General features: G+C 40.5%; 1 protein-coding gene across 2 annotated transcripts in view; it reads right to left on the minus strand.

The window, feature by feature from the left end:
- Nucleotides 1-15,017, minus strand: part of Lrig3 (leucine rich repeats and immunoglobulin like domains 3) — a 44,116-nt gene extending 29,099 nt beyond the window's left edge. The window contains exons 1-3 of one of the 2 annotated variants that reach the window (XM_004641647.2): nucleotides 14,950-15,017; nucleotides 9,331-9,402; nucleotides 9,025-9,099 (exon numbers count right to left, since the gene is read on the minus strand). The gene's annotated coding sequence lies outside the window, so the exon portion shown is untranslated. Of the gene's footprint in view, nucleotides 1-3,186; nucleotides 3,192-9,024; nucleotides 9,100-9,330; nucleotides 9,403-14,949 lie in introns of those variants that run through there. The other variant, XM_023701713.1, reaches the window with a different exon arrangement.
- Between the last annotated feature and the right edge of the window lie 6 nt (nucleotides 15,018-15,023).

Genomic DNA, 15,023 nt, shown 5'->3' on the forward strand with positions numbered 1-15,023 from the left:
ACACGGAAAACGAAGTTCCATGTACCCAGAACACTTACATTGGATGGGCAAAACCATCCAACACAAAGCCTATTTTATAATAATGTCCTATGCATCTCACGTAGCTTTTACTCTACTGTACTGGAAGTGGAAAGCGAAACTGTGCGGGTATGTTTAATGTAAAGTCAAAGCACTGAAAATCCTAAATCAAGACACCTGAAGTGCCACATGGTCTGAGAACAAACTGGGTTTTGATTCCTTGTTCAGCTCGTCCTTAGTCATGATCTAGAAGTCAGTGCTTATGGGACTTTCACCGTATGGCCAATTCCCTTTCACGGAACAAAAGACATGTGGCCCTAATACACCACAGGGCTCAGAGAGCAGAAAAATAACAGCCATCTGCAGAGCAGTGTTTGGTAAGTCATAATTACTAATTTTCAAAGCCACACCATGGCATTCGATTTTTAAACTGTACACTGAAAGATGCTAAACTATGTCATTTCATGTCTCCTAAAAGTACAAAAAAACAATCTTTAACAACTCCCTCAAAACTGAAAACCACTCTATACAGCAGAAGTCTCCTAAGCTGATCCTACAAACTTTCCCATTCTCCTCCCTCTTCTCCTCACCAGTCCCATGCCTACCCTTTGGACAATGCAAAAACTGCACACCAGGACACCCTACCAAGTCCTAGTACCTGTCTGCTCTGCTATTCAGAGTTCTTAGCAAGAAAGCACAGGCCACATGCTATTTTCATTGTTCTCTGATACTCAGCACATAGTAGGTGCTGCTGATGGGCACTTGGGCAGCTCAGAATTCACCTTACAGAAAAGATACACAGGCCTCCAGGCTACATATGTTACTCAGTTACTATTATATCATAAACGTGTGCTCATCTTTCTTTTTAACCATATGAAAAAAAATGAGTATTTTCTTGTTAATCCATTCACTCTAAATGCAGAGTGCTTTCTCCCTCTCTCATGTGTTGCTGCTGGGATGCTTTCTGAGTGCTGCCTTCATCCTGAGACTCTCCTGCTCAAGAATCCACGCTGGCCCACTGCCCAGGGATTTTTGCTCAGTGCCAGCCCACCATGCTGCAACTGCGAGCAGCTGTGGTTGTTCACGTTCCCCAGAACGCTTTCATGTTCGGGATGCCATTTGATCCTCTGCCGGAACCAGAGGAGATAGGTGGGCAGACTCCCAGACTGTTGGTACAGATAAACAAAGAAGAGTTAATTAAGTCTGCCAAGGGTCAGACAGGTCAGGAGTGCGAGACGAGACGAAAGCCTGTGGGCCCGATTCTCAGCTCAGATCGTTCCTACAGCATCCAGGCCCACTATGGCTCTCGTCTACTCACTCAGATCCTTAACCTTCTTACTAAGAGCCACCCATGTCTTATGACAGCTCATACCGTGGGACGAGGTGTGACAAATGTCACTAGAGAGGACAGAGGCTGCACTCATAGAAGAAAAAGAAATCGCCATCATTCCAGGAATTCTATGGTAACCACGGTTCATGCCACATACCTGCCAACAGTTCCTACCATGCATTCTGTTCTGTGTATTGTACAAGTGGCGTAAGAGCCCAGCGTGTGGGTCCTGCAGACCCAAAGCATGGGCAGCATGAGAACACATGACGCCTTGGACCCAGTCTCATGCCTGTTCAGTTCCATGAGCAGCAGCCAGCACAGCCTCTACTATCATACACCTAAGCAGCTCTTTCAGCACAGTCAAGGGCTTTCTGCAGCTGTTCTCCCTCAACCCATGAGTGTAACTTGGCTCTTTCCTTCAGGATGGAGACAGATTAACTTTGTAGAGAGGTAAATGTGTTCTGACACTTTGGTTTGCATTACAATTTTTAGTTCAAGGCCTGGTAAAGGAGTTCACCAATGTGAAAGGTGCAAGAGCTGCGAGAAATCTGTATTTCTGAGTATTGAATTCAGCCTTGATGAGTCGAGACCTTCAAACTTACAAAGGCGAATGAGAAAGGTGGCTTTGATGTCTCTCAGGCCATATACTCCATGGCAGGCTCTCTCTGGCTACAGTTCAGAGCTGCATCCTTGACCTACTTAAAATACTTCTCTTTTTTCTTCTAATTAGTATTATTGCTGTTTCTATAATTTATTTTTATTATTTCAGCAAGTATGCAGAGGTGAACAGCGTTTCCACTGTAACTGTAGCTGGAGGTTGAGTCGGAGTATACAGGAGATCTACCTGAATTATGCTAAGTGCAAGCAACTGTTCCATAAAAACTCCTTCATTCATACATTAATTGAGCATTAACTATATAACCAATACCTGCATTAAGTACTGGAGGAAAGTCAGCCACAGAAGCTTCAAAATACAAAAAAGTACAAATGGAATCATTTTCTGACTGGGTAACTACTGGACACACAAGGCAAGGGAAACCTGCAAAGGGCAAAGCAGGCTCCATGGAGATGACCCGCGTGGCGTGACCCAGAGTCAGGCTCTGACCACCTTCCCATAAGCCCCTCCCTGCATCCCTTTCAACTATCAAGACCCACTTCCACCCACACACTCCTCATACTTCCTTTCCTGCTTTAGCTGCCTCCTTGTTACTTACCTCTTCTGACATCTCTTTGGTTTGCTTTTTGGGTTTTTTTTTTTTTTTTTTTTTTTTTTTTTGTCTTTCTCCTTTCATGAAAATGTAAGCTCTACAGGGGTGGAGATCGCTGATCCAGAAGTATGCCCAGTGCACAGTAGGACTTGGTGGATACACATTCACCTGCACTGACCATCATAAAGGACAGTGGCCAGAGCTCTCTAGTCCCTTCATCCTCCTCTCTGTTTCTTCACAGATCTGATCATGGACTTGAGTCCATGTCTTTTTCTTTTAAAGTCTGTTTACTTAGCTGTTTTTTTCTTCCCTAGAAGTGCAAATTTTGTATCAGAGGAAAGCTGTTCGCTTTTTCATTAGTGTTTTGCAATCGAAGCACAGTGGCACATAACAGGTGTTCGACAAATTGCAGGTGAATGAGTCACCAGGCTCACCACAACTGCTGTCATCACAGCTCACACTGACCGAGCACCCAGGGTGTGCCCGACGCCTGTCTGCACGCCCTCTCTCCAGATCCTCTCAATAACGCTGGGAGATGGGCGCTATTATTGTTCTCCTTTATAACTGAAGAAACATGGACAGAAACACAGTAATACACCCATGACCATAAACCTAGCAAAGGGTAGAGACTGAAATTAAATCCCAGGCCACCTGATTTCAGCTCTGCTGGATTAAAAATTTTCTCTGTAGTTAATTACACTATTTTATCAATCTGTATTGATGTTCCAGAAAAATGGATTTCACTGACATTTTGAACATGTACATAACATGTTCTGATCATGTACGTCCTCACATTACCCTCTTTCTACTCTCCTGATCCCTTTGCTCTTCTCTAATAGGAGCCCTCCTACTTTCATTTCATAGTTTTTCTAGATTCTATGTGAAAGGAAACATGTGATTTGTGACCTTTTAAGTCTAGTTTATCTCATTTAACCTGATATTCTTCAGTTTCTCCATTTTTCTTCAATGACATGATTTCACTATCCTCCATGGCTGAACAATACTCCGCTGTAGCTATACACTACATTCATCTAGTCATGCCGACAAGCACCGACTCTGTTTCCACAGCATGTCTTTTGTGAGTGAGGCTGTCATAAACTTGGGTATCTCCAGTACACAAGCACTTTGACTGCTTTGGGTTTATTCTAAGAAACGAAGAATAGTGTGATAAGTTACATGGTAGTTCCACTTTTAGGTTTTTTGAGGAACTTACTGACTTCCACAGTCTCTGTAAATACCTTACAATTCCACTAGCAATGTAAGTGGTTTTTTTTTTTTTTTCTTTTCCTTGAATTCTTGCCAGAACTTAGTATTAATAGGATACTAAGTTCAAATGGTTGCCTTTCTGACTGTGTTAAGGTGGAATCTCAAGCAGTTTGGTTTTGGTTTTGGGTGCTGGAGGCTGATTAAAATCAGGGCTTTATACATGCTAAGTACACTACTACAGACTGTGCCTTAAGTTTTTCAATATAATTTTGATTTGCATGTCCCTGATGTTAAAGAAGATGGACACTTTTTCATATAATCATTGACTACTGATACTCTTTCGAGAAGTGCCTGTTCATTTGTCCATTTCATTTGATTACTTTGTTCTTTTGCTGTGAAATATTTTGTGTTCTTTATACATTGTGGATATTAGTCCTTTGTCAGAAAAATAGCATGCAAAGAACTCCCAGCTCGCAGGATGTCTCTTCACTCTCACAGAAGCTCTTCCGTTTGATGCAATCTCATTTATCAATTCTCTTGTCTCTTGAGCCGTTCGAGTCCTACTCAGGAAGTAATTGCCTATGGCTGCATCTTGAAATGTTTCCCCTGTCATTTTCTGTAGTTATCTCAAAGTTGCAGGTCTTACATTAACTTCTTTGATCCATTTAAGTTGATTTTTATAAAGGTTGAGAAATGACAATCTATCGGTCTTCTCCAGGTGGATTTCAATATTCCTAGCACCATTTGTTAAAGAAAGTGTCTTCTCTTCAACATGTTTTTGATATCTTTCTCAAGAATCAGATAAATACAGCTGTGTAAGTCTATTTGTGGCTCCTCCATTCTGTACTACTTGGTCTATTTTCAGACCAACACTGTACTGCTCTGTTATAATGGCTCTATGGTACATTTTGAAACCAGGTATCATGGGGTATCTAGCCTTATTTATTCATTTTTAGTTAGGATTGCTTTGGTTATTCATGTCTTTTGTGCTTCCGTATGAATTTTAGGGGGTATTTTTAGATCTATAAAGTTGTAGGTATTTTGATGGGGATTGCACTGAATTTGTGGAATGTTTTCTGTGGTGCGGCCAATTTAACAATACTGTATTAGTTCTGCTCATCCATGAACAGAGAGGTTTTTCCATCTTCAGAATATTTTCTTCCATTTCTTCCCTTGATGTCAAGCACAGTTTTTAATGACTACACTCTGCTGAAACAGAAACTGTACAATAGTGTAACCACAGTTGCCCCTGGGCTGCCTGGGGGCTGTAATTACTTGCCCCTCCAACTGCCCTCTTGCCACCTCTAGGTCACTCTCCACACTATGGAGACAGTGACCTTTTCAAATATACTTGTAATTGTCTAATATGATTTGAAATCATTTTGATAGCTCTCAACTGGCAGAGCATGTTTTGGAGTGCTATCAGCAAAGGTAAATGGTACTTGTAACAACCTCTCCAGAACCATACAATGTCATCTCTGGAAAAGTAAAAGGTTATAAAGAAAAATGATGGATTTGTAGATATGCGCTTCCTTTAAAATAAGTAAAAAATAAAGAAAAAATGTTTATTTGATTATGAAAATAACCCTATCAGAACTTCAGAAATATTTATGTAGTAAATATTTACTACAGAGGGTGTGACATAGCTCAGATTAGAAACTGCAGTATCACAATTAAATGTCATATTTTAGTTCTTACAGCTATTTGACCTCTATGTTATCAAGTTTGTGAATGTTAAAGAAAAGGAAAATGTAATTGGAGTCTTATGTATAAGATTTCATATCTAGGCTTTGTTCCGTTGTCATTCTTTGCCAGAGGAGCCCTCCCAGCTAGAAAGACTGGCTGCAGAAGAGACCATAGCTTCTAGCTGTAGGAGCCAGGAGCTAATGTTCTGTCTAACATGACTACTCTGATCAGAACAAGCAGGGGCAGCTATATTAAAAAGGATACTGCTCAGCCTCATCAAACTTAGTTATTTAGAATATCTAAAAGTGAGGTCACAGAATCTACATCTTAAACAAGAACTGCAATGCTCCTTTGACAGCCACCGTCTAATACTTTTTAATTCCAGGACACCAGACAAGTAGGTATAAATTGGGCAATACTAAATACACCATCAGCACCAAGACGAAGACCAAACTAGTTCTCTTTAACAGCCAACAATACCCTTTCTGTCCATTAATAACATTTTACTTTAAACTTCCCTAACCTGGGTCAAGAGTTTAAAAAATGCAGATTATCTGAGCAGGGTCATGCCACATCACACAGAACTAAAAGTAGCAGATCAGAAATAACAATTTTTATTTTGTAGTACTGGGGACTGAACTCAGAACCTTTGAACTGAGCTCTATCTCCAACATTCTAAAATTTTGATTTTGAGATAAGATCTTATGAAGTCACTCAGTTGCCTAGACTAGGCTCGAATTTAGCAATTCTCTTGCCTGAGCCTCCCAGAGTGCTGCGATTACAGGCAGGTATCACCACGCCTTGCTTAGGTCAACACTTTTGCTTAGAGATATGCTGATTTCAAAAATTATTTCTCCTCTTTTCCTAAAAAAATAGCCATCCTGTTACAGCTATGAAATTGTGTGAAAAGGACTTTCACACAACAAACCATGCTTTCCCCCTAAGATTGCGGGTGCTTTCAGAACCAGTGCCACCCTAAAGGTAAGGAGTTCTGATTAGACCTTTTACATTCTAAAAGGTCTCTTAAAAGGTTAATGAGGGTGCTCCTGAGTACCCACCTAGCCTTATGGATCCCTGGTATTTCATCAAGCTTCCCTAAGTTTATTAGAACTAGTCTCTAACTAAATTCATCTCTGAACAAGGGTGCATTAGACAAAACATTAGCTCCTGGCTCCTACAACTAGAAGAGGAGAGCCTTCCCTATGGTCTCTTCTGTAGCCAGCCTCTCTAGCTGGGAGGCCTCCTCTGGCAAAGAATGACAACGGAACAAAGTCTAGATATGAAATCTTATGCCTAACGCTCCGATTACATTTTCCTTTTCTTTAACATTCATAATCTAGATAACACAGAAGTAAAATAGCTCTAAGAACTAAATATGACATTGAGTTGTGGCACTGTAGAGTTTCTAATCTGAGCCATGTTACACTCTCTGAAGACCTCCTCATTCAACACTGTGGCCAACTTTAATAAGCCAATCTTGTAATTTCTGCTGCAGTTATACACCCTGTGTTCTATCTGTTCCCCTAATAAAACCCTGACTAATGTATGTGATTTAACAGATTTTCTTCTGAAATTTTAGAAATGTGTATATTTAAGTACTGATACTTAGCTCTAATTGTTGTCCATATAAAAGAGAATGTACCACTGTACATAGCACACAAACTTACATGCTTTAGAAACACTGCTTGTGTAGTGGAGGATCCAAAGAAGCCTTCAAGAGAAAACCAAACACTTGTAGAAGAAACCATCAAAAGATACAATTTTTCAAGATAGTTCATAGGTAAGAAAACACTTTTTCATTTCCATGTGGCATGCAGGGGTCCATCATATATATGACTTACTCTCTACAGAGTCTATGTAATGTGGGCAGGCACTAATCGTGTCAGTTGTTCTATGAGAAGAACAAAGCAATCACTGCTCCAATGTACTACAGAAGATTAAGGGCGAAAACCATGAGATCAGTAAGGCTGGCCTGACACAGCACTCACTAAAGCAAACCACACACAAAAGCAATATGAAGAAGGGTCCAAAGTTTAAAGGTTTGTCCCTTTTCAGAGTCACTCTAGCTTTCTGTTTACAAGGTATAGCTCTAAAGAGTACAATCACTGTTATTTACTTCCGCAATAATTTTCTAATTTCCACACAAATTCTTACACTTCCACCCTAAGTGATGCCAAAGTGCTTCATTTAGCCTGCAATGCCCTCCTCGCCCTGCCCAGGTTACAAAATGCCACCACAGCCCACCAGCCATCCAGGGTGCCAATGACCCTCAAGGTGCTCCTGAGCATGCTGACAGAATTTGCCAAAACACAGGGCAAAGCCAGGAGGGCAAAGCGGGATTTTAAGAGCACCCTCTTGGTGGTCAACAAGAACAGCTACAGACGTTGCGCGATACCAAGGCCAGAATTCCATTTAGACTCCAATACTTTAAGCCATTGTAAAAGAGAAAGAAAATGGGTATTAGTTCTAGCATAAAAATATTTTTTTTTTAATTTCGTGTTTATTTGTCACATACCAGTGCCTTTTCTTTCATTCCTTTCTGTTTCTGATCTTTCGAGAAACCACATCTGTATCAAATGTCACTTAGCTCTTATTGATACAGAAGAAAGCAGACACAGCGGCTGCATGGTGACTTGGCTGACCTGGGCCCTCAGTAAAAACAAACCTCTATAAATCACCAGATGTAAGCAATTGGATAGTGATCACTTTAATTAACTGAACAGTGTTCTTGAAATTTACTACATAATTTCAACCCTTCCAACACTTTTAGGAGGAGCAACTAACAATAATGCTTTCTTCTTAAGTTGTTTAAAAGGGTTGTTTTTAGCTTCCGTGATTTAAATACTTTTTAATGAATTTAATATTAAGTCATTAAATTACTTAACATTAAACGTTTAACCAGGAACATTCTACATACTGCCTTTAAATGCCATTAAATCAAAATTCTTCCAAAATCTATCTTTAAACATGAATATACATGTGTTATCTTTCCTCTACAATACAGAAGTCATATAATTTTAATTGTATTTGAAAATCTATATTTACAAAACACATGCAATGATATTTCTGACTTCAATCACATACTTTATTTTAATTGCATAAGCTGATGTGTTAAGTAGAGATTCTGAAACCCTAATTTCTGCTATAGACATCAAACTTGCAAGGACACCTCAGTGGTTTGTTATCAACTCAGTTATTCTCACACAAAACAACTCTGAACATGGTTCTCTAAAATCTATGTAACATATAATCCATAGGTACCAAACCAACCACTGAGCAAAAGCAGAACCAAAGTCCAAGTCATATATGAACAAATGTACATCTCCGAGGGTAAAAGTTGCTTCCTTGAATCTTGGAGACCAGTTAAACAATGGAGCCAAGTGTAAAACATGTTACATGTTGAAGGATATTTGAAATTTAGGAGGAACAGTATAGGCTAGAAAACAATTTAACCAATTTAAAGAACCTTTTTTTGTTATACCTTGAAGGAAGTATTCAAAGTGTTTGCAGAGTTTTTTATGCTGTCTATAGGTTCCCTGCCAACACAGATATGAAATTCTGCTAATATTCACTTACAAGGATAGAAGCGTAATATTCACTGAGACTGGGCCAAGATTCGGAATGGTTTCCAATTCATTGTTGTTTAGTTTCCTACAAGTGACAAGAAAAGGGGGGTGCTAATTAGGTGACTTATACTTCAAATAGGTGAAAACTTTACAATCAAGACAGCTCCACCCCCAAAAAAGTGAAAGTAAAAATCACTTCCACATTACAAATTTTGAATAATTTAGTGTCATCCAGATAGTCATAGAGTGAAAGTGAAAGAGGAAGAGAGGGAATAGATTTCATGCAAGTTTCTAGTAGAAAGTAATCAGGACTCACACTTCTCTAAGACGTTGAAGTTGGCTCACAGAACTTGCCTTGATGAAAGATAATTGGTTGTGACTCAGGTCCCTATAAGAAAGCAAAAACAAAATTATAAGCAGTTTCTAAAAATACTGGTGCTGCTTAATGAAATGCAAGACAGACTGAGCTTATGAAATATCTATTAACACTAGTGACAACCAGAGAAATAATTGGTCCATTTTGTCTACAAACTAGATGGAAACGAAAATGTCAAACTCAAAAATACAAACTCTGAGGACAAAATTAGTTTAAGAGGCTGGCAGATTCAAACACTAAGCCCACAAACATTTTAAGAGCTGTTTTTTGGCGCACAGTGAACAGATCTTTTGTGAACTGGTAGTTTTGCTTTGCCCCCCCCCATCTCCCTACTTCCAACCTGATACGATGACATCATAGCTTACAAAAAATAGCTAATTAGGCAGGTTGCTGAAAGGAGAGCCTTGAACAGAAAGGTTTTTATTGTCACAAAATTAAACATCAATGGCCTTTCTACAGTCAAAGAAAAATAGAAATTGCTTTGCATACATATTAGTTTTCTGGGGTGGGGCACAAATTTACAGTATCATGACTGTGTGTGTGCGCAAGTGTGTGTGTGTGTACGTGTGCGTGTGCGCATGTTCACACATTCGTGTAAGTCTATTCAAAACTACCTGAGTCCTCTTTCTTGAATTCCCCAAACCTCAGTAGATGCTAATTTAACATGCAATTTATCTCCATCATCTAACAGTTTTTAGTCAATAAAGTAAACGGACTTCTTTCTACCTTAAAGGCTCAGTCTAACTTAGCAATTAAATAACTTGGTCTACCTAGATTTCCACAGGTAGCGATATGCCTAAAGATAACAAACTTGTTTTTGTACATACAGGAAGCTCGAAAGTCAAGTCAGCATCAAACTTGACAATAGGAAACAAAATCTGGAAGACAGGCTTGATTATATTCCTTAGATGTTTTAATGTCCTTGATTCTACTGCTCCAAAAATGGGGTGATGAAAATGAAGTGGCTAAGCAGCGACTGGGACCCAGACTAATAACCAGGGTGGCTTGATACCCTCCATCGAAAGAGGTAAGCGAACATCAACTGAGTTCTTTCAGTGTTTAACTAAAGTTTCAGTTTTTGGTGTGAAGCTGAAGAGCAGGAACTGTGTTACACGCATGAGTATATGCTCACAAAATAAAAATGGAGAGAAAACAGGTCCAGAGAAGCACAGTGTTACTTAGTGCCTAGTTAACAATTACAAATCAGAGTTCTTTTAGTCTTGCCCAGTTTTTGTTTTGAGAGTAAACCTGAATTTCTCCATTTTACCCTTAAAAAAAAAACTGCAAAGGTTTTATTCAAAATATGTTTGCCTAAAGACCTACCAGACAGCAACAGACATGAGTAGATTTGTTCTGGTAGAGTTATAACATGAAAAAAAAAAAAAAATCTGGCACAGACTTTAAACTATAAAAATCCTGCAATTACAACCACTGCTGTGCATGCTCGCTCCGCTGGCTGGAGCCAGACACTTTCCCTCACAGCCCCGGTGAAGTCCATCTGGAGTTCATCAAGGAAACCGTGAGCCCAGCAACTCACGTTAGGACTCAGACAAAACCTGTGTGCTCTTAGCACTCCAGACGGTCACGGATTTCCCACATGGTTTAAAAAACAACCAAGAAAAGAATTCTTCACCTGGGAGGTGGCCTGAGTCTGCGGCCTCACTTGGACCCACTTAATTCAGGAACATTGAACCTGCAACCCCTCTCCTCCAGGGTTTCAAGTTTTAAAAGCAAAGCAGGAGGAACCAATGTGACATTTAAGTTGAATGCAGTGATTTGCCTTTTAGTTAAAAAAAAAAGAAGAAGAAAAAAAAACTAGACTAAACCGGCCATCTCCATTTCATGGTAAGGATTATTTCACAGGGCAACAGCATGTGAAATGAGATGGAGTGTTTCACTCTCTGCCACTAAGGGGATGAGAGTTCCCCCAAGAAAAGACCCTTAAAATGAGAAACTGCTTTCAGAGACAGGTACACACGCTGCAGACCACTCATTCCAGATCCAGAAGCAGGAACTGGCAACCTTAAATATTTCAGTGATTGCAACACACTTCCATTCCTGAGTTTTGTGTGCTATTAAAACCACAATATATATGGGAGAAGGAAAAGAATCAACCCTTAAGTGACTTTTACTGCTAAATACTTAAAGCCATGAAACTTTTAATGTACCTAAATTTAGATTTAATATAGTTTACATTTCAGAAATGATTACTTTCCTGTTAAAGGATGTCATATTTTCCTAAATCTTCCTTATATTGTTTTTATGGTTAAACCACTAAAGAGACTCAAGTTATACGATGCTGATGTTCTCTTAGAGCCAGAACATGAAACAGTCAGTAAGGAAGGCAGATTTTTCATTTACGGATTCTTACTAATGAACATCCTCCCCAGAACACATTTCTAAAAAATTGCTGTAGTGAGACTAACAAATGGGAAGGGGGATGGGATGGGGAGGTGTTAACTATTTATAAGGTACATAGCTACCTAAAATCCTTGAAAAATCAAACTGTAGCGAGAAGTCTTTCTTTATGAATAATAAATTTACAACATGTGGTTCCAGCTATTATTTTCTTCCTCTCAGCCTTTGGAAATCTGACTTCCAAGTCAAATTTTAAAATGCAAATACAGCACAGCTTCTTAATCAATCCCACTGGGGCCTGCAGAGCTGCTAATTCAGCAGAAATCTGGCAAGCTGAAAAACAAAAAGCCAGGCTGTAGCTGTTTTAAGACACTGATCCAGAGTGACTCATAAATCAGCCAGCTATGTTCAAGTTGTAGTCTGGAAAATATAGAAAAACAGCTGTGAAAACCATAAGGACTATTACCTTTACCCCACCCCCAACTCCAGTACAGACCAGAAGATTTATAACAAGCCAACGCTACAAAAGTCACACCAGCAGAAACCACCTTCCAGGCTTCACCTGAGCTCCGTTGAGAATTCAAACATTTCTATCTGATAAGATAAACAGTTCTGAAAGTCTAGTGAGAATTTAATAATAATTGAAGCTCTCTTTGGCACCTGAACCACCTTTCCCTGGTCTGGCTAAATAACATTCTAACAAGCACCCTCTTTAGGTTCCAAACTCTGTAATCACAAACTCTAGGCCAGTCTCCAAATAGGTACAGTTTTTACAGCCACTTTCATTAAAGTATTAGAGGTTAACTTTTTCAAATACAGAGTACAGTACTATTATTTTGTACCCTCAAACTATTCAACTTTTTACTTATGGGGATCCGTGGGCAATAAAGTCTAATTGAATAAAGTGGGGAAATATACATACACATAGTTTTATATTTTTAACTTGCAAATCGAACAAATGAAACAAAAGAAACGTTTTACTTATTCTACAGAGTACTCTCACAAACTAGTTCAAAGATGAACTTTTAGTATTTAAAGGATGGAATAAAAGGGAAAGAACAATATGGATTTTGCTACTTAGTTCCTGAGTTTTGCAATTGCCTACCTAAGAGCCTGTCCAATTAGGTAAAATTTAAGTAACAGCCCACAGTCTCTGACACCTATTCCAACACACAAAATAACGATTTGTTCTTTCTCTCCAAAGTGGAGGAGAGATCTCTCTAGGGCTTTAAGAACAGACAAAAGAAACATTTACTAAAAGGAACTTCGACCACATGGCTTGGGGACACCTACAAAGACGGTCAGAAGTCACAGAAGTACAAGAATGACAGAGCTGCTCAATGAGTGGTCACAGCAGGGCTTCCGACAACCGGCTGGGTGCTTATTTATACAAGTGGAACTTATTTTCACATACATTTAAGGAATGTGGACCTGTATTGAGACAATTTACTGCTGGCGGAAATGTAATTAAAGACTGTGCTAACCAAATAAACTGTAATTTGTTTTTAGTGTGCCACCAAATTATCTGCAAAACAAAATCCTAATTGGGTCAGCTACTTTTAAGACAGTGTTTAAATAGGTATCAAACTCCTTTGGTTCAACTCAACTTCCAATCAAGGGCAGCAACAGTTATTTCTATAAAGACATCTAAAATTCACCCCGCACAAAATGTACACTGGCATGAGCCAGGAGGCTACTTGGCACAGAGAAACTACTGAACAAAGTTAGACTCAGCGCATAATCTAAGTGTTTCTAAACACACTGCAGCACTCCAGGAAGTACTGTCTTCACTTTCTTCTTCGTGCCTCTATTACTCAGAGGTGTTTATCTGCACTCATTCACATGTTCGGTTCCATATGTTCTCAATAGAGCCATTCAAGTCCCATGAATGCAACACCCTGACCCCCCACAAGAGCCAATTGAACGGAATTAGCCACAACTAATTGAAAGTCTTCCTGCTTTAGGTTAAAGCCCTTATCTCCTGCACTTGTAATAAAAACTAAGCAAGACGTCCCATAATAAGATATTAAGTATCCAGCCAATACCCTTGAATCCTACTTTATTAAATTACAGTTTATTAAAAACACAAAGAGCATGCTATTTGATGGTCAGTAATTCCACAATTCATAAATACAAACATTTGTAATAGCACAATCATTGAAAAACAACTTATCAAGGTACTAGACCAACCCTTGACCCACAATTATTACATTTGGATTGACTACTACCGTTGTTTAGGAACTGAGACTTGCTCCTGCCATTCGACTAGGCCCAGATCTGAGACTAAGTATGAACTCCAGAGTCGTTTCTTTTAAACAGGCCTACACTGGTTTAAAGAAAATACAATTTTAAGAAAGTGTTGTTTTACAATGCTCCTACAACCTCAATGAAACTAGAAGCTGGGAGACTAAAAATGAGAGTTGGCAATTGAAAAGGACCAACATCTCCATCTAAATTATATTTTCTTCCTTTTCCTTCCCCACCACAGTTGCCAGTGATTTGGGCTTTTCAGATTTCACAGTTCAAATCCAAGAACTTGCGTAACAAGGCTGGGCGCTCCCCCGAGCTGTCTGGGCGTGCTGAGAAGCTACAGGAACCTTCCCCCTGCTTCTGAAAACTCTAGTTCGTTCTTTTCCGTATCTGTCGATCAGTACCACCTAACTTCTTACTCTTACTACCACGCGTTCCAGTGTGGGCCGCAGGGAGAGTCAGAGTCTACTAATGTGAAATTAAGCACGGGGGAAGGGCAACCAAAGTGTCTGTCCTTGCGCGCACAGAACTGCGTGTTGGACTCCCCAAACCAAAGGCGCGCGTGCACCTACAGGCTGGGGCCGGGAAAGGGGGTCCGATCTAGTTTGAAACTAACGTGCAGCCACCGTCCCACTTAAAACTCAGAAGGAAAACGACCAACTCTGGTCGCCCGCAGGTTGCCATCCCTCCTGCCTGGCCTAGAAGCAGCGCGCACCCCGCCGCTGCCCGTGTCCCCCGCTCGTCCATCTGCGCCCGGATAGGCGCCAGGCGCCCACCTGCGCAGCCAGCCCCGGGAAGCGGAGCCCGCCCAGCCCTTCCGCCCCCACGGAGCGCCGCCCGAAGCCTGGGCCGGGAGCGCTGCCTGGGAAGACGCGGCTCGCCCACCCCGAGCCACCGGCCCTCGCCCGCTCCCGCTCGCCCGAGTCTGGCCGCGCGACCCGCAACACTTACAGCCGAGCGACCCAGGAAGGCAGCGGCTCGGGAAGGCGCGCCAGGCGCCGGCGGCTGCAGTCCAGCAGGTCCCC

The sequence above is a fragment of the Octodon degus genome, unplaced genomic scaffold (genome assembly GCF_000260255.1).
Source record: "Octodon degus isolate 3935 unplaced genomic scaffold, OctDeg1.0 scaffold00139, whole genome shotgun sequence".
NCBI lineage: Eukaryota > Metazoa > Chordata > Mammalia > Rodentia > Octodontidae > Octodon > Octodon degus.